General features: G+C 43.6%; 1 pseudogene across 1 annotated transcript in view; it reads right to left on the bottom strand.

Moving 5' to 3' along the window:
- Positions 1-19,020, bottom strand: part of LOC144772287 (uncharacterized) — an 87,935-nt pseudogene that overhangs the window by 47,387 nt on the left and 21,528 nt on the right. Inside the window, exon 2 of the transcript XR_013599706.1 lies at positions 10,972-11,054. The product of XR_013599706.1 is annotated as an uncharacterized LOC144772287 (transcript). The remainder of the gene's footprint in view (positions 1-10,971; positions 11,055-19,020) is intronic.

Here is a 19,020-nt window from a genome sequence, read left to right as displayed (position 1 = left end):
TACATGGATAACGTGGACCATCAGGAGCCTCAATAGTCCAAAGAAAATGAGACAGGTGTTTGCCTACTTGGATAGGCATAATGTACAAGTGGCGTTTCTGCAAAAGACCCATCTGACTAGACAGACGGCTGAGAAGATAGCCACGAAATGGGGTGAGTTTAAGTGGGCCTCCAATCATTCCTCCTATGCAAGAGGCGTCATGATATTAAGAAAGGCTGCCCCTTCCAGGCGACTCATGTGGATATCGATGATGATGGCAGGTATCTCATTGTGCAAGGAACAATGTGTGGCATGTCACTGACTCTGATTAATTTGTACGGTCCTAATATTGATGACCCTGGTTTTTATGAGGCGGTCTGGAATAAGATCTATCATTTGTCCCTAGCTCCGATTGTCTGTGGAGGGGATCTCAATGTGGTTCTAGATCTTAAAATGGATCATCAATCCAGGGTGGACCCGGTAATTAACCGCATGCGTGCAGCGGCTTTTTTTGCGCTGTGCGGCTTTTTTTAAAAAGCCGCGTTACATGACGAGCTGAGCTCACACTGCAATTTGTGCTTGAATTCCCGTTAGTGTGGAGTGATGAGCCTGTTAAATATTTGGGTGTGTGGATACACAGAGATCCACAATGTGTTGTCAGCGAAAACTACGGCACGGTGATTACTCGGTTAGAGGAGGAAATTGCTCGCTGGATACGCCTACCTCTAACTTTTTCACACCACGTTGCTTTGCTTAAAATGGTAGTCCTGCCCAAATTTTTTTTACTACTTTAATACTATACCCATAGTGCTGAAGTCTCATTTCTTTAATACGCTTCGCGGATTATTGATAAATCTGGTCGGGGGGGGCACAGTATGTCTTTTTTTTTACAAAGTGCACCTCTCTATACACCGCATGTCGCGGTTGAAGCTGGGGCAGTGCGGCCGGTACCATTGCAAGCAATGATGGTTAACAGTACATCCGTCTTTGAGAAAGGCAAAATAGACAAGGTACAGTGTACAGCGCAGGCCTGGAGGGAGCTTGGGAGGTGTGCTGGGAGATTGCCATTATATGCACCATCCATGCCCCTACTGCATCATGACGGGATCTCAGTGACTAGGGAGCCCGGCGCTCTTGCGGTATTACATGAGGCTGGGATAAGCAATATGGGGGATGTTTATGATTCTGGTCAGTTTATCAGTATACAGTCGTTTATGGGGAGGAAATACTCAGCCTGCAAAGGTGACATTCATTTACAGTCATTTGCGAGCTGCGATTAGGGTACTATACCCTAGATTTCCTGATGAGCCTCCCGCCCTGACAGCGTTACAATTACTGTATTCCTCACCCCTTCTAACTAAATTGGTTACCAGACTATACAATGCTTCACAAGCCGATGAGACAAATGTCGCATTAGGGTCTATGGGTAGATGGAATGCTGTGTTACCACAACCGCTCACAGACGATGACTGGGAATCCTGCTGTAAGCGGACAGGTCTCTATGCGTCCAATGGCAATCTGCGATTAATACATTATAAGTATCTACATCAAATGTATTATACGCCTTTGCAGCTACATAGGTATGGGCTTAGGACATCGTCCTCTTGCAGACGCTTCGAGGTGGAGGGCGCTGATTTCTGTCATCTTGCATGGAATTGTCCAAAGGTATCGGACTTTTGGGTCAAAGTTACAGAGGCTCTGGGGAGATGGTTGGTGAGCCTGTACCCTGTGATATGACGGTCTGTCTGTTAGGAAATGTGTTGAAGCTTAAGGCCTCTAATCGGAAGCTAGTTGCGATGGGCCTGTTACTGGCACGGCGCAGGGTGTCCATTCATTGGGATGGTAGACCATCGCCCCAGCTGGCGTAGTGGTTGAAAGATGTTGCATATAGTCGTGACCAATTGGTATGCTATGGGGAGGAATTGCCGCATGCCTCAGACCTCGGGATTTTTGGGGACAGTTCGATGAGTATGTATTGGCTCTTTCTTCCAGAGACTAATATCCTTGTTTGCTGCCTTCTCAAATGTGGTTAATGTAATTATCCTCCTACTGTATGAACTTGAGGTATACCTGACTGTCGTATTGATGTCATGCATTGTTGCTATGTATTCTGTACTATGGGCTCATGAATGAAATTTGCCTGTTCTTTTTTACCTGAAAATTTTATAAATAAACTTTTAAATAAAGATGATCACATTCAATTCACACACTCGGTCAGCACAGAAAGCATTGCATTTCTGGGCGTATTAGTAACGTGTAAAAACAACAAAATTGAGACAGACGTATATACTAAAAGTACTGGCAGGAATAATTCTCTGCACTTCGACAGTTGTCACCCAATGTCCCTGAAAAGGCATCTACCGTATTCACAGTTTTTAAGGATGAAAAGAATATCTTCTCAAGTCAATACAAACACGAAGAATCAAAATAGGTTGCTCGCAAGAATCAAGGATAGAAAATATCCAGAAACAGTCTTGACTAGTGCAAAAGAAAGGGCAGAAGCCATCAATCGATCAGAGTTACTAACACTTCGAGTGTCAGGTTTGCCCCACAAGTCTTACCTTTGCTTGTGGCGCGATTCCGCAGAGGCGACAAGAGCACCCGTCCCTGTACCCACCTGACCCTCGTGGACGATTATACCCAGCAGGGATGAGATGGACGCAGGGATGGGAGCCAGGGTGTAGGGTTAAGGTTGGCGTGGAGCTGGTGGGGCGTCCCGGTGTCACTGGAAACCAGAACAAGAAAGATCAGAAAGTGAAGCAGACCCGAAAAGGAACCACCCCACATACACACACACAGGACCAGTTACCCTTGAGGACTCACCAAGGCTCTTGAAACGAAGGGTCCCCGATGAGTGCAGCTCCGGATGTGAATAGCGAGGAAGGCGCTCCTGCGCGATATCGCCAAGTGCAAACTAAAGAAAGCGCCCCTGCGCGTTCACCCAAGCTAAAACAAAATGAAAGCGCTCCTGCGCGGGTAGCTGAAAACCGGAAACAACCACCAAACTTGTGGTATCCCTGGTAAGGTGACAGGGTCTGTAGGCAGAGTTATTCCCAATAGCGCTCCTGCGCGGTGGGAAAACTAAAGTATACACCCAAAACACAATCCTAGGTTCAATGTACACCCTTAGGGCGCTCCTGCGCACCAAGGGTCATGAAAACAAAAAATGAGCTTTTTCCTGGAACCCCCAGGTGAAGAATTGCACAAGCGCTCCTGAATGGCGCTTTCTGAGACAAGGTAGCGCTTCAGCGCGGCTTGCCTCCTAGAAGTGTAAGAAACAAAGTATCCCTTCAGCTTGGCTCTCCGGGAAGGCAGCGGAAACAAAGTATCTTTTCAGCGCGGCTCTCCGGGAAGGCAGCTGAAACAAAGTATCTTTTCAGCGCGGCTCTCCGGGAAGGCAGCTGAAACAAAGTATCTTTTCAGCGCGGCTCTCCGGGAAGGCAGCAGAAGAGAGCTTGGAAGGGCATGCAGGACTCGGCAAACGAGTGTTCCAGCAAGGTACTGGAATCCGAAGCACTCAGCCGGCGGGAAACGCGAGGTTTATGCGTTTTCCCCCGGAAGTGCCTGGTGACTAGACCGGGTACTCGACTTCCGCCGGAAGTGAGTATCCCGGCCTCCCGTGTGTGTTTGCGGAAATGGCCGGCCGCGGCAACGCCGCGAGCCGTGACATCGAGAAAGGGAGAAAACCAGCAGTAGACCAGTGTTTGTGTCCAAATTCTTGACCAGGAGCGATCAGGTGAAGAAGATCATACTCAAAAACTGGCCCATGATAGAAAATGAACGAGATTTTAACGGAATTTTCAATTCTAAACCTTTATTCGCATACCAACGTTCGAGGAACCTTAAAGATTTACTTGAGACCAAACCAACACGTAAAAGTGTCACATACAGTGGAACCAAACCATGCTTAAATTGCAGCCACTGCAATAACATCATCCGTGGTAACACCTTGAATCATCCCACCACCGGAAAAACCATTAGATTGTTTACCAATGCAACTTGTGACACTAAAAATTGGTATACTTACTTAAATGTCCTTGCGGACTTCTATACGTTGGAAAAACAGAGAGGAAAATGAAAGTTAGAATGACGGAACACAAAAGCACCTTCAGAAATAAAGTCATGAAGGCGCCAGTAGCTGCACCTTTTACCATCAATAACCACAATATAAGTCAGTTAAGATTCCTGATCTTGGAGGTTGTTCCTGTGAAACCAGGTACTGATAACAGGAAAAAACTGTTGCAACGTGAAATGTACTGGATCAAGAAATTGGACTCTTGTAACCCAAAGGGACTTAATGAACGCATGGAAAATAGTTGTTTTTTATAACAACGTGTATACCATTTAGGTATGCTGACATGTTCTTTTCTTTTTAAACCCTTCTAAATTTGTGTAAACACATATGTAACCAGAATCACCCTTAGGGTAGCCTTATCCATACACGCCATTACCATCACCATAATAGCCATTACGCCGTTCTTACTTTTTTTCACTTGTTTCATGTGTTTTTAGATTGTTTGCGCACGTTCACACTAGTATTCATTTTATCCTTGGAGAAGCATTGGCTTTAAATCACTCCAAGATAGCCGCCATGATCGTAGTCCATTTTCAGTTTCCATAGAGAAACACACTAACATTTAACGTATACGCGTTGACATCACCGGATATCGACCAGGACTCCGAAGAAGCCGGTTATGGATTCACGGGAGAATCTATTAGCGGAAAGAGCCCAACAACGTTTATACAAGCGGTAAGACCTTAAGGGCACTGTTTTTCTACTCGAACGCACGCAGTGTTTCAGACCGCTTTCCAAGTTAAAGTTGACCGGCTCAAAACACACATCACAAGATCGGCACGGAGTATTTGTTTTCCACACTAAAGACATGCCAATTACAGCTACGAACAGCGTGTACTTAAAATATCCAACCGAAACGCCCACTCACTATCACAAGGGCAGTAGCATTAAGCATGTTTCCGTGCACCACTAACGCAATTTAATAATCTCGCCAAGCTCGCATTACCGTCAATGCACTCGCTTTTAACACAACATAGCCCACTATTCTATGTCCGTTTATCTTTCCACGAGAGCACTATTCGTTTAAGACACTTTGATTGTGAGGATAAGTACACTTTTTTCAACTTTTTCACAACACCAACGTTTGCATCAACATTTAAGTCAATGTTTTCACAGCACTGTTGTTTTCACCAATGTACACCTGTGCTAGAATGAGGGAGCTTAGACATCCCTGGATTACAATTATATGCCTTTTCCTTCTAGATTAAATGCATTTCCCCTGAAGCAGGGCTCAGTCCCAAAATGCATAGGGATTCACAGTGTTGAATGGATGTATAGACTGTGATTCCACAAGTAACACAAGCGCTACAACCCACAGTGAATGCGATCATTGTGATGTAACAATGAAGATGATAACATGTACAAGATAAACATAAGAATTTCAAAGTCAAGTCATCGGGTTTACTGTTTTCATTTGAATACGTCTGGTTTACCTAGAGAAGCACATAGAAGACTACGTCTCGAAGGGAGTGCTAGATGGGGACACTGTCATTAAGTTAACAGTGCACATCGCATTGAGTTAAACGTTTCCTTTATAACATAGAAATGAACATTAGAAAGTATACATTGTGTGAACTGGGCTTTATACAATGACCAGGGCTGTTTTTTTTTTTATGGTTCACTTTTTAAACTGTCGACGGCGATTTGACCCTGTGTGCAATGCAGAATCTCTTTAGGACCTGGGGGTGTGTAGGGACACCTGAAACAAAGGGGAGGATATTGTCAGTCAGGAACTGCGGTGTGTCAGTAGTGCCTGACAACGGGAAGGTGTACGCATATTATTGCAATACCTGAAGGTGGGTCTGCACAGCCTAGTGGAAGAGTTGTGCCACCGTGAGTGTAGTGAAGCAAAAGTACTCACACGGGACCTGGCCGGGCGCTATATGTGTGAGAAAATGAAGCATATTATTATCAAATTAAGATGTAAAATAGGCTTACATGTCTTCTCTGGGGTCGCACAATAAGGAGGTGAAATTACCCCATGTGAGGGTAGAAGTAGGCTGGCAAATAAACAAATAGCATTCCAGGAAAGTTCCTATACGAGGGGTTTTCAGATTATGTAGTCTCGGTGTGTGCACTATGGATAAAGAATTGTAGTACATTATGTGGATGGCTGTTCAAAGGCAGCTGTTGGAAGCTTGGAAATGGTAAAACAAACTTACACAGATGGGCGTGTTCCGCGCTAGAGGTACAGGCTTTGTGTGTACTGGAACACGATCGTTCCTAGTAGCACGAGGGGTGGCTACTCATTTTCAGTAATTATGTAGCTTGCGTCCTAGATTGATGGTCTAAAACAGAAGGGAGCACAATGTCATCAGAGTGCTGGGCGTGTCATGGACACTGTGTGCATCATTGGCAAGCCGATATTGTCTGGGGTCTCTCACCGTACACGATCGTAAGTAGGTACATGCCTGCACCCGGCCCGCTAATCAGCAGAACAGCGATAGTCTGTCTGCTAGGTTCAGTGACAAAGAGTTACCGCCAAAGGCACAATGAAAATGCAGGCAGACGTGATTAGGAAAAAAACAAATGCCTTATCATTGTATTACAAAACACACAAGATGATGGATGGAATGTTGCACACTGGCAAAACATTCACCCCCAGTCACAGATCTGGGTTTAATCCATCAATATTTTGCTCACCACGTCACCCCAGTTCAGACATGGCCATATGCAAATCAGTCTTGACCCTGTGCCTCATGGGAACAGTCCAGCCCGAACTGCCAAGCCATGTCTTCCCTGGACTGTAAACACGCTTCCTAGGACCGGTATCTGCCAATCAGCAGATCTTATAACTGATTGGTAAATATATAGATTTCTTTATTAAAGACGATGCCCCACTACAGGAAACATATGTGAGGGACTCCATACACATGATCAACTTAGTAGAAAACAGGCCATACAGTATCGCAACAGATTGGCTGGCAACTCTTGACATTTCCTCTCTCTACACCAATATATCACAAATTGAAAGTATACAGATGACAGAAAATCTATTAGATACCAGACCTAACCAATCCTAGTACCCACTACATTTATCATTTCCCTTCTACAAATTGTCCTGAAATATAATTACTTTGTTTCTAAAGTTCTAATAGAATCCACAAATGTTCTTTCTTCCTTTTATTTGATGCTTAAGGAATCACAATGTTAATGTTTTCATGTCAATATAAATCATATGGTTCTTTCAAGCGGCTTCATGATATCAACTTTATCATATGTGACATTTCAATCGTCCCAATGCATTTCGGGTCGAGACCCTTCATCAGGGGAATATTGTCATTCCTTAAGCATCAAATAAAAGGAAGAATGACATTTCTTTGGAAAAAAGTAAAAAAGAGCGTTTGTGTATTATATTTGAACTTTAGAACAAGGGTTGTTTCAATCCACAGGAGTACAATGAGGAAATACTAAGGAGGACATACCTATTGTTTCATATTAAATATTTACAAGGACCATATAGAACAAAAAATTGCCCTTAACACTACGAGCAGGTACCGCTCCAGCATTAAATGTTGGAAGCGGTATATAGACAACATATTTCTTATTTGGTCTGATAGTGCACATGATTTCAATAACTGTCACATATTTAAACACCATACAAAAACACCTATGGAAATCTAACATAGCTTTTCTAGATTTAAACATACAACATGAAAATGAGGTCTTCTATACTTCCCTTCACAGAAAACCAACAGAAAGGAACACTCTACTTTCCTACAAAATTCACCACCCGCGTGCACTCAGAGATGGTCTACCTTTCAGACAATTTGTGCAGTTGCGCAGAAACTGTGCAAAAAAAGATGACTACATGAAAGAGGCAGATAATATGGAAGATAAACTAGTGTCAAGAGGCTACCCCAACAGGCTAGTCAGGAAGTCACTAAAACATGCCTGGTTTTGCCCAAGAGAAGCACTGTTAGTCACCAAAGATAAAAACACAATTGACAGACTTATTTGGTGACTACATTTGGTGTACATACCAAACCAAGTCAGCAAGCGAATTGCCAAAAACTGGCATATCATCAAAAGCATACTATCGAAGTACCCATGTTCGCTTACAAACGTGGCAAGAATGTGAAAGACCACTTAATCCGGTCCTCCTTGGAAAACCCACTTCAAACAACGAGCTCATTGCAATCCGTATGGGGCCTACCAGAAGTCAAGGTGCATTTTAAATGAGGCAACTGTGTATCAACATGCAAATGTTAAACACACACTTGAATTTGTTTGCAAATTGCAACACAAGTAATGTTGTGTACTGCATTACATGCCCCTGCGGCTTGCCTTCCATTGGACAAACTCAGCAACCCATAAAAGCAAGAATAGGGCAACACCGCAGTTGCATTAAGCATTCAGTAGTGAATGCACCTCTGGTTAGCCATAGACAAAGCCTCTATTCCAGATAGAGGAGGAGACCTCAGACGTATTCTATAACAACTAGAATGCCATTGGATAGAAGGAACTAACTCCATAGCTCAAAGGTTGAACTCTGCAGAAGATTGGCGCAGTTTCATTACCACACTCAGTAATTGACAACACAATGATGTACATGTTATGTAATGTGTAATGTAATTTAAGACCCATGAATATGCCTAGGAATGTATGTATTTACGAGGTATTTACCCAGCATGAAGTACCTGGCTGACCTCAATAAAATCTGTGATGATGGTATTCACATAATGCGGCAGCAAACGCATTGAAACACAGAATAAATTCTCTCCTTTTTACCAGTTGACACACCACTAATACATTCAATTAAGATTGCCCTTTAAATGTTTTTCCACTTTTCAGGCACACCCCCCATTCCACTAGGTAACCAGCATCGGTCTGTTTACTATTTCCTTTGACGATCACAGAGCGATCGTTCCCATCGGCATTTGTTTTTTCCCAAATCACGTCTGCCTGCATTTTCATTGCGTCTTTGGCGGGAAGAAAGCCCCGATATACACGTAGCCCAACAGAGGCTCTTTGTCACTGAACCTAGCAGAAAGACTATCGCTGTTCTGCTGATTAGCGGTCTGGGTGCAGACATGTACCTACTTACGATCGTGTGAGGTAAGAGACCCCAGCCAATATCGGCTTGCCAATGATGCACACAGCGTCCATGACACGCCCAGCACTCTTCTGACATTGTGCTCCCTTCTGTCTTATGCCCTCAATCTAGGACCCAAACTACATAATTACTGAAAATGAGCATCCGCCCCTCGCTCTACTAGGAACGATTGTGTTCCAGTTTACAACAAAGCCTGTATCTAGCGCGTAACAAACCCATCTGAGTAATGTCTGTTTTTCCATTTCTAAGCTTCCAACAGCTGCCTTTGAACTGCAATCTAGATAAAGTACTACCACTCTTTATCCAAAGCGCACACGCCGAGACTGTATATTCTGATAACCCATCATATAGGAATTTTCCTGGAACGCTCTTTGTTTATTTGCCAGCCTACTTCTACCCTGACATGGGGTAATTCCACCTCCTCATTGTGCGACCCCAGCGAAGACATGTAAGCCTATTTTCGGTCTTAATTTGACAATAATATGCTTAATTTTTTCACACATATAGCGCCCGGCCAGGTCCCGTGTGAGGTACTTTTTCTTCACTACACTCACGGTGGCACAACTCTTACACTAGGCTGCGCAGACCCACCTTCAGGTATTGCAATAATATGCGTACACCTTCCCCTTGCCAAGCACTGCTGACACACCGCAGTTCCTGACTGACAATATCCTTCCCCTTGTTTCAGGTGTCCCTAAACACCCCGAGGTCCCGAAAAGACCGCACAGGGTCGAAACGTCGTAGACAGTTTGAAAAGCGAACCATTAAAAAAAAAAAAAGCCCGTATCATTATACAAAGCGCAGTTCACACAATGTATCCTTTCTAATGGTCGTTTTTATGTTATAAAGGAAACCTTGTACATATGTCACCAATATGTCACTACAACTTTAGGTTCCATTGTTTCACTGGGACACCATTCACTATTGCTTAATTCTTATTTCAATACTCTGTGTGTATTGTTCTGCAATAAAAAAAGCTTTATAAATAATTGTTTATGAAATACAAATCCTATGTGTGTTTGGCTTGCTCTCTTTTTGACATCTTATTAACCCTTTTCATTGCCGTTGCGCATTTGTATACTTCTATCAAGTTGCCATTAGTCCATAGGAGCCATTGTTTTTTGTTGACATAGTGTGCTCTGGCACACATCTGGGGCGAGGGGAAATATGAGGTGGTCTTTGGATACCTGTGCATTTTATGAATAAATGTTTTAGTATCGACGGACTCCGGTGACTTGGAGCTCATTCTATGAGTACACTATGGGGGAGGAGCTATTTCACTTTCATTACAACTTGTGACACAAAAGGTAAACACTAACCACACTACCCTGAGTGCATTAACCCACTTATCAGTACATAAGATTGTAAACTGTGAACACTTTATACACAGATCTCTGCATGACTAGAATGGTCACCATGCATGCAAGAGTGGAGGTCTCAGACCAGGGTACGAAAATCCAAATTTATATAAATAAGAAAGCAAATGCATTAGACCTCTTTAAGAATGGCTTGTAATAACCTCTAGGACGTTTTATTACCATAATGATGAAGGTAGACACAAACGTGGACACACTATTCAACAATACAAAGGAAAACCAGGAGCCAACACTGAAGGTTACAATGCAAGCATTAGAGGTGTGCTCAATATAGCACCCAGACTGTAGAGGAGTCAGAGCTGCAGCATAAAGTCACCAGAGACAACCACAGAGAAAAATTCTCCAAAAGTGCCTTAAAAAATGAGAAAACAAATCTGTTGATGCTACAGGCAGCCATGAGAGAAGAAGGTGGAACGATGACTATGAATACATCGAACTGGAAGAGTCAGATGCAGAACTCCAGTAATAGTGAGCAAGTAACTTACTAGTAATAGTATGTATCTGGATTCTAGCGAAGAATTTGTACATGACATATAGAAATCACTGGATTGTGAAGGACCATGTGAACCTGGAATACAAAAAGTAATTATATTTCAACCTTATCCAGTGCACATTTAGAGTCATTTAAATCAATGGTAATAAGGAGGGTAGTTATAACAGGTTGATATTTGTTTTTATCAGCAAAGACAGGTGCCATGGGGGGTAAGGGGGTGAAGCCGCTCACATGACTATGGAAGTTCTACACTCATTGCAAAGCTTTTTATACCCCCATACTCACAACAGAAAAACGTTCCATATCTCATAAAAACTGCAGCTGTAAGTAACCAGATACAATTGTAAAAAGGTGCTCTGCACTCTTCAGACTGTGCTAGCAACAACCAGAAAAATTGTGCCTAAGGGCAGGGTGAGACCATTGTGATGGTAGTGAAGAAAACAACTTACTTACTTGTAACTTTGGTTCTCCAGTATTGGTAAATTTCATAGATTCCCATTGTTTGTATCATTCCCCGTCGTTGAGATGGGAGTCCCCGGTAAATAAGAAATACCATAGAAATAGGTACAAACAAAGAATAAGGCCTAGGCCTCATCTCATTTTGTAGCATATCCACCTCTTTTTGTAAAAGAGACCAAAGTGAACAGCCAATCAGAACAGCCTCACCCTATAGAACCTTCCTGAGAGAGCCTCAGATTTTCTACCGTACGCTGTGCAAGGGAGTCTCCACTGAGCCCTGCTCAGTTTTTTTCTTCAACAACTACTTTTTTCATCTCAACTCTTCACAAGATTTCATTATGTCAGACAAGGAAAAATAGGCTCTTTTTAAGGCTTGTGCCACCTGCTCCAAGAAGAGACTTTATGTGGAGGACAAACATAAAGACTGTATTTATTGTTTGTATCCGGACCATAAAGCTTCTGACTGCAAGATCTGTCGGACCTTTTCAACTAAGATCTTGCTGGACCGTGAGGGGCGTCTGCTCACTTGGCTTCAAAAATTAAAGTCACAAAAAGATCCTGTTTCAAGTGACAGTAATGATGCTTCATCTGCGAATCCATCCAGGAGATCACAGAAAAGGGGTAGGTCTTCACCTTCTACTTCTTCAGACCCCCTTCCAAAGCCTTTCAAAAGACCTCCGATAGGTCTGACAGGTGTAGACCCATCAAATCTCCTCACTGAAATGTGTAAAGGAGAGGGGAGGACTTCCTGTTGATGTGACACCTGTGATATAACGGAAAAATAAATAAAAGTCAATAAATGGTTCTTGGGAAATGACCACCTAGAGCAGACAGCAACTTATGGATACCTGTGAGTACTTTTTAATGATTGGGATACTTTTAAACAGCATAGGGAGGATTTGAAGAGAGAATAGGTCTCTTTGACCAAGGCATTTCGTATTTTGCAAAGAACCTTACATGGCCCAAGCTATGCACCACTATTGAAAGTCATTGCAGCAACGCTCCTTCCGACTGTTACATACGGTAGTGAAGTACTTCGGAACAGAGTTGCAATTCTCTTAAATCTCATATTTTCAAAAGTCTTTAGATCACTGTTCCACCTTTCTTTGAAAGCATCGTGAGCCCAGTTAAGATTGGGGTTTGGGCTTAAACTGGACACCCTTGGTCTTAATGATTCAGTGCCATGGGTGTCGCTGGCACGCTAACTATGATTCTGATCTTATCTGATTTGGTGCACACCTCACCGGTCTGAACACGGCCTATTGAGTCCATCCAACATAGGACCCCCATTCCCGCATGATAGGTTGGCAGAGCTAATCAACTTATATCATCTGGCACCTGGCAATATACTATCAGACTTGGCATTTACTCTTATGGCCCAATGAGCCCCCTACTAATGCCACAGCCTTTACCAGCTGGGGAACTTGACATTCACTCTATACCTACATGGGATATACACTATCCAGACGGGTCTACTCAGCCCTCGCAGACCACTAGGATGCTATCTCTACACTCTGCATCCCCGCTTAACCCCACCCACTGCATAGACCTGGCACACAATACTGAGGATGTTCCCATGGTTGAGCTTCTTCACAGCTCAATACTATCTGTCGGCCAATGACTAACTATCTGCTAATATTCCCTTTGATTGAGCCAGGTCTAATTTTCTAATTTCCTTTTTTATGTCTCGTTGTGGTCTTGATTTCCGACCACCACTATATATTACTAACACCAATCACCTTAATTTATGTGGTCTATTTTAGTTCGATACTCGCCCGGGCACCACCACCAACATGGCCGCCACTATCCGCGGCTGGTTACTGAAACCAGGTCGGGGGAGCTTGCTTCTCAGTGTAAGTTTATGACGCATGCGCAGTCGCGCATGCTTGCGGCCCCGCCCACCAGGAGCTTGGCGAGGCGGAAGCGGGATCATTACAAATACTGCGAGTTCGCGTAATGGAGGCCACCAGTCGGTCTGATGCCCTGACCAGGCTCGTGGGGGTAGGTTGTGACGGCTGTGACCGCGCATCTTTCCGGTAAGTGCCTTACGAGGTGAATTCGAGCCCATCCTCCGCTTGATAATGTACCGGGCTGGGGGCGCAGGTTGTTCGGGTTTTAGAGCTCTTGCTCGCTGAGTGTTGGCGATGACTGATTCCCAGAGTGGAGGGTTTGAGTCTGGGTAGCTGCACGATACCGGTTGCCATGCATACACGGGGCACCGTTTTGGCCTAACTCCACCTCCGCCAGTTTTCCGGTTGGAGTGGGCAAAGGCTTAACGGGTTAGCTTAATGTATGCGGCGATCCGGGATATATATTGTGCACCCCCTAGTATCCGTATCTTTTCAACTCGGCAGTGATTCTCGCAACTCATGGTGTGGCCAATAGCTACCTCTCACACGGCCACCACCACCCCTGAGCACACTTACATTGCCAACCCGCGACTACACACTCATCCCCCTGTGAGTCGTCCCTAAGACTGCGGCCTCGCTGCTTATTTCTTCTTACCTGCAGGTACCTGACCACTGGCGCAGGTCCCACGAGAGTAGACTGCGAGGCGTCTTAGGGATTTTCTTAGGGTAAGCTCCTTACTTTCTCGCCTACCTTCCAGCCCTCTCTTCATTTTCATTTGAATTGTTTAACCATTGAGTGTCTTTCCACAAGAGTGATTTTCCAGCATAATATGGTTGCGACCTATATATGGAACGATGCATTGATTCCTTCTCCATATTTTCATATATTCTCCGTAAGTCGCCACTCAATAGCAGGACATGCCGGCCTGCCTTCCTTTTGACCTCCTGGAATAAGGTTGTACATTGAGTTTTTAATATTAATTTTTATTCACTGTGTAGTACTGAGCACTGAGATCCTGACAAATTGCCACTGGAGCAAGAAACATGTTGACCTGACCAGAGGGTCGTAGGTATTTTGCTGAGTACACTTCTTGGCACATATCTCCCCTCCCACCTTTTTAACCAAGGGTGTCAGCCACGCTAATAAAATTCCTTGTGGACTGACCCACCTTTTTTATTTTTATTCTCACCACCACTTCACGACTACACCTTTACTTGCCCTCTCACCCACACGCATCATATGGCCGGAACAAAAGATCTCCGATAAAGAGCCCCTTTACGGGTGCCCGTCAGACATTGCAGCGCCAGTCTGACGAGGAGCAGAACCCATATGATGAAGCATGACATCTAGCTTGCTAGGTGTGTGAGGGTTTTAGTTCCAAAAAGGGAAATGCCCTTTCGTAAAAACCTGGAACAGAATAAGACCAGCTTCCGAAAGTCAATTATGCCAAGCTTTGTGGCAGGAGATGCAAAGGAATGAAACCGATCCAGCCCGTCTCTATTTAAATTCAGCGATTAAAGAACTGTGAATCCAATCAATATGAGCAAATTACACCTCTCCAACTGCTTTAAAAAATATTGTCAATACTACAGAAAATAAAGTATCCCTTATAAACTATAAAGTTTCATTTGTCAGTAGATCGCATGCCTGGACTTTAATCAATGAATATAAAAAACTCAAATGTCAACCATATTTAGAGGGTGGATGGTCAAGAAAACTGAAAATTGATTTCATGCACTTCCGTTTCGGCAGTATTCCAGGAGCAGAAAAGGAGAAAAAAATGGAATAAGGCAAACATGAAAGCTCCCTGTAGACTGTGTACTAAAGGGGTAGAAAATATCACACATATGACATGTGTATGCTTGGGATTATTGAAAGAAAGAAGACAAATGCTGAAAACCCCTTTTAACGAGCAGGGAGAACGTACCTGTAGGCAGGCTGTCATTGCATGTTTGAGATCCACTGATCCAATGATTAATTGTCAATACACTACATTTTGAAATAGTGCAGGACAAAAACTGTTAGATACTCCCGAGCACTGCAGGACAAAAACTGTTAGATACTCCCGAGCACTGCTTGACAAATGAGAATGTGCACAGTTCGAGAAGCTGATTCTGGACATATCTGGTTTGTTATACCCTCTGTCCTATTTTGCACATAACACTGCTAAACTTGTTGCACTTTATATATATTCAAATCAGGGAATGGGGGAGTAAGAAGGTCTGATCCATTCAGCTTCCTATTAATCAGTCAAAATCAAATGGGAATGGATCACCTGTACCTGCTGCCAGGGTCCACTATGTTCTGTCCATCAGTACTTAAAGAGGTACTAAAAAACCCTCATTCACGCAGGCAGACCATGTGGCGGTTTATCTTGGTTGTGTATCCAAAATTCAAAGAGAGAGGGACGTGGAGCCTCTGGAAAAGGTCCTGTACTGTGGCTCCAAAGAACAATGTAAAATATGAGAGGAGGTAGTAGTTCCTAGGGAAGGAAGAATAAATAAAGTGCAGCCTCGTATGCTTGCTTGGGGGATGTCTCCGAAAAGGAATGAGAATGTGAGTGGGGAGAATGATCCTCCTGTGTTTGTTGTGCCCTCACACACCCTTGCGAGTGTGAAGCGTAATCATTGGGCACTGCTCGGCGTGGGGGTGGCGCTGCAGTCCCTTACGGGCCCTCATAGAAGGCACTTTGGTGGAGATCTTTTAGGAGGTGCCGCAGTTGTGCATGTGGGTGTGTGGGAACAAGGTTATGAAAGTGAGGGTAGATAAAATAACCAGTTGTGACCCAAACGTATTCATTGGAGGGTACAAATAGTTATGCTAAAATCAAAACAAGGGTGGAGATGCTGGTTCTGCTAGTAGAGTGGGGATGGAAACAAATGGGTTCCCACTTCTCTCAACCCGTGTGTGAAAGTACTATCGTGTCTAGTGGTGCAGGGTCGACATGTTTCGCGCTATCTAGTGGTGTCTAGTGGATCCTTAAGCGCTTCCTCAGGACCATGAAAAAGCAAGAGAAGGGAGAAAACAGGGAAAGAGACACCCTATAATCCTCCCACTCCTTCAATGAGGAAGTGCTGCTATTTAAAAGACAAACGGTTTATTCGTATGTGTCTATTACAAACCCTTTTCCTGGTATGAATTAGGCAGCTTCGGCGGGAGGTAGACTCAAAGGGGAGCCGAGTACGTGCTCGCCGCTGCTATCCGAGCGACCTACCAGCCTGGCCTGTCCACCTGGGTCCCTGCAAGCAGAGCCTGCTCAAGTTGTGCAGCACCGCGAAAGAGCAGGTATTACGTTGACAGCGGCCCAGTTGAAGCCCGAATCGAGACTTCTATAAGGTATAATTGTCCTCTACTTCAGAGTATTCACTCTGATCGATTGAATTGGACAAGACTCAATTCTCACTTTGTTCATAGGTCCTAAAAAAAGCCCAACGACCCTTTGAGGGTGCATAGGGGCTGAAACATGTCGACCATCCACGAGAGTGCTGCGGACTCAAAATCAGTCCGTCGCTGCACAAACTTTAATTTTTATACAGTCCTCCCATACACCAGATGGAATAAAACTGTTATTTTTAGGTAGTATGAGGATCACGTTTTAAAGGAGCACAACTCCGGACTTGAACACTTCTCACTCACCATCGATTTCTTATCACTACTGTGAAAACCAGCGGGTCCCTTCAGGTGGAGGAAGCATACAAAAGAGAGACCCGATGATGATGCTGTCACGCACCTAACAAAGGCGGAGAACCAAGATAAACCGCCACATGGTCTGCCAGCATGAAAGAGGGTTTTTAAGTACTTCTTAAGTACTGACGGACAGCACATAGTTTACCCTGGTAGCAGGTACAAGTGATCCATTCCCATTCGATTTTGGCACGTTATAAATATAGCAAGGCAAATATGCAGTTTAGAGACACATAAGGGACTGTAGGATCTTGAAACAGCCACAAAGGGCTTGTCTTTTATATATGGAATAGCCGCTCATATTTTATAAATAGTATGTGTTTTATAAAAATTGTCTTTTTTTTAACCCTGCGCAAAGGAATATATGATGAGTTTAATGGATGGTGAGTTTATATTTTCTTGTTTAAAGGCAATATTTGGAATTATTTTATGATGAGAACGTTTTATTGAATGTAATGTGTATGCTATGGTTTTAAATAGCAAGTATAAATAAACGTACTTAATCGCCGGGCAGAGAGATTGGTCACAAGACTGAACTGTCTGAGATGCTCCATTCAGAGAGGAGACCTTATGCATACCATGTGGACCTGTGAAAACGTGGTTACCTTATGGGGAAGAGTGCTCTTGTGCAAAGAGAGGGTGATGGGCTGGCAGCTCTTTTGAGATCCTAAGTTGGTCCTACGGCACGTTACAAGCGACACAGACAGCAAAAGATTCTATGGTTGAGCCTGGTGGTGGCCAAGAGTGATATTGCCTGGTAAGGAAAGATGCCGAAAGCCCTTTGCTGGAGGAAGGGGCCAGACCGCTGCATGAATCTTTAATATCCTATCTATGGAGCTAGACGGTGTCTACACCAACATGATAAAATATGGTTGGTTTGGTGACTGCAGAGGGGTATCCTACTTGAGCCCTGTTGTAGGCCTTCCTGGACCATGTATAGTGAAATAATGGCCCATAGAACTGGTAGACTTCTATAATGGCCGAGGGGGTGAGGTCTTGGAATATACAGAATGCGTGTAGAGTGGATTGTTTCACATGACAGAGCTGATCATCATTTGAAGACATAGTTTAGTACAATATGACCGATTATTTAACCAATGTTTTATCTGCCCCAATTGTTATTGAGTTATTAACAAAGTCCACAAATCATTGGTACAGATTTTAATTTAGAGGAGGAGGTGAAAGGATGTGTTTTACAGCGAGGAGTAAAACAAAATAAAACCAGATCAAGTTTGAGTGTACCATATCGAGAAACAATTATTGAAGGATTGAGGGCAGCAAAGACAGTGTCTAATTAAATATTACGTTTCCCTGATAAATGTAATAGTTGGGCTTCTGTGTAAGAATGTAAGGATATAAAAAGTCTACAATATAAGTGTTTAGGTTTCTTTTGGAGCACCATTTTATCGAACGCTCCCTGTAACATGTATGGACATGTTCCATAATCACTTGTATCAACAAGAAAGTAAGGGAAAGAAGAGAGACGCTCCTATACCCCTATCTTAATCATACATAAACAACAAAGGAGCGTCACAAAGGTGACTTATTGGACAAAACCAAGTAAGTTTGTCAGCAAGTGTGCTATTATAGAAAGACCCTTGTAGGATTCTATAAAAGGCCCTCACTCACCACTAGTTGGTGACATGCTTCATCATTGGGCCCCACCGGGAGTGGCCGAATGCCACCCCAGTGTGCTACAACGCCAGAAGACTGCGGAGCTGGTTCGTGAAAGTGAAGTGATAATTTTAAAATGTCACAATTAGGTCAAAAAAAGTATTTTATTAGTTTGCCAATTGGACAGTATAAAAACAGTGGAGGGTAAAGGACCAAAATTACAAGTCCAGATTTACCCCTAAGTGTAGTGCTTTAGGTCAACATGTTTCAGCGTATGTGATGTAGTTTAATCAGGCATTCGTCAGGACCAGATGTGAGTGATAAGAATAGTGTCTGAACCCTAGCGGTATGAGCGCGCTAAGGCCCACCCTGACCAAGGGTTCCTAGTGTTAAAAAATCCAAAAAAGTATATGGTTTCAAAGATTCCAAAGTT

The sequence above is a fragment of the Lissotriton helveticus genome, chromosome 8 (genome assembly GCF_964261635.1).
Source record: "Lissotriton helveticus chromosome 8, aLisHel1.1, whole genome shotgun sequence".
NCBI lineage: Eukaryota > Metazoa > Chordata > Amphibia > Caudata > Salamandridae > Lissotriton > Lissotriton helveticus.
This window is presented reverse-complemented; position numbering and strand designations above follow the sequence as displayed.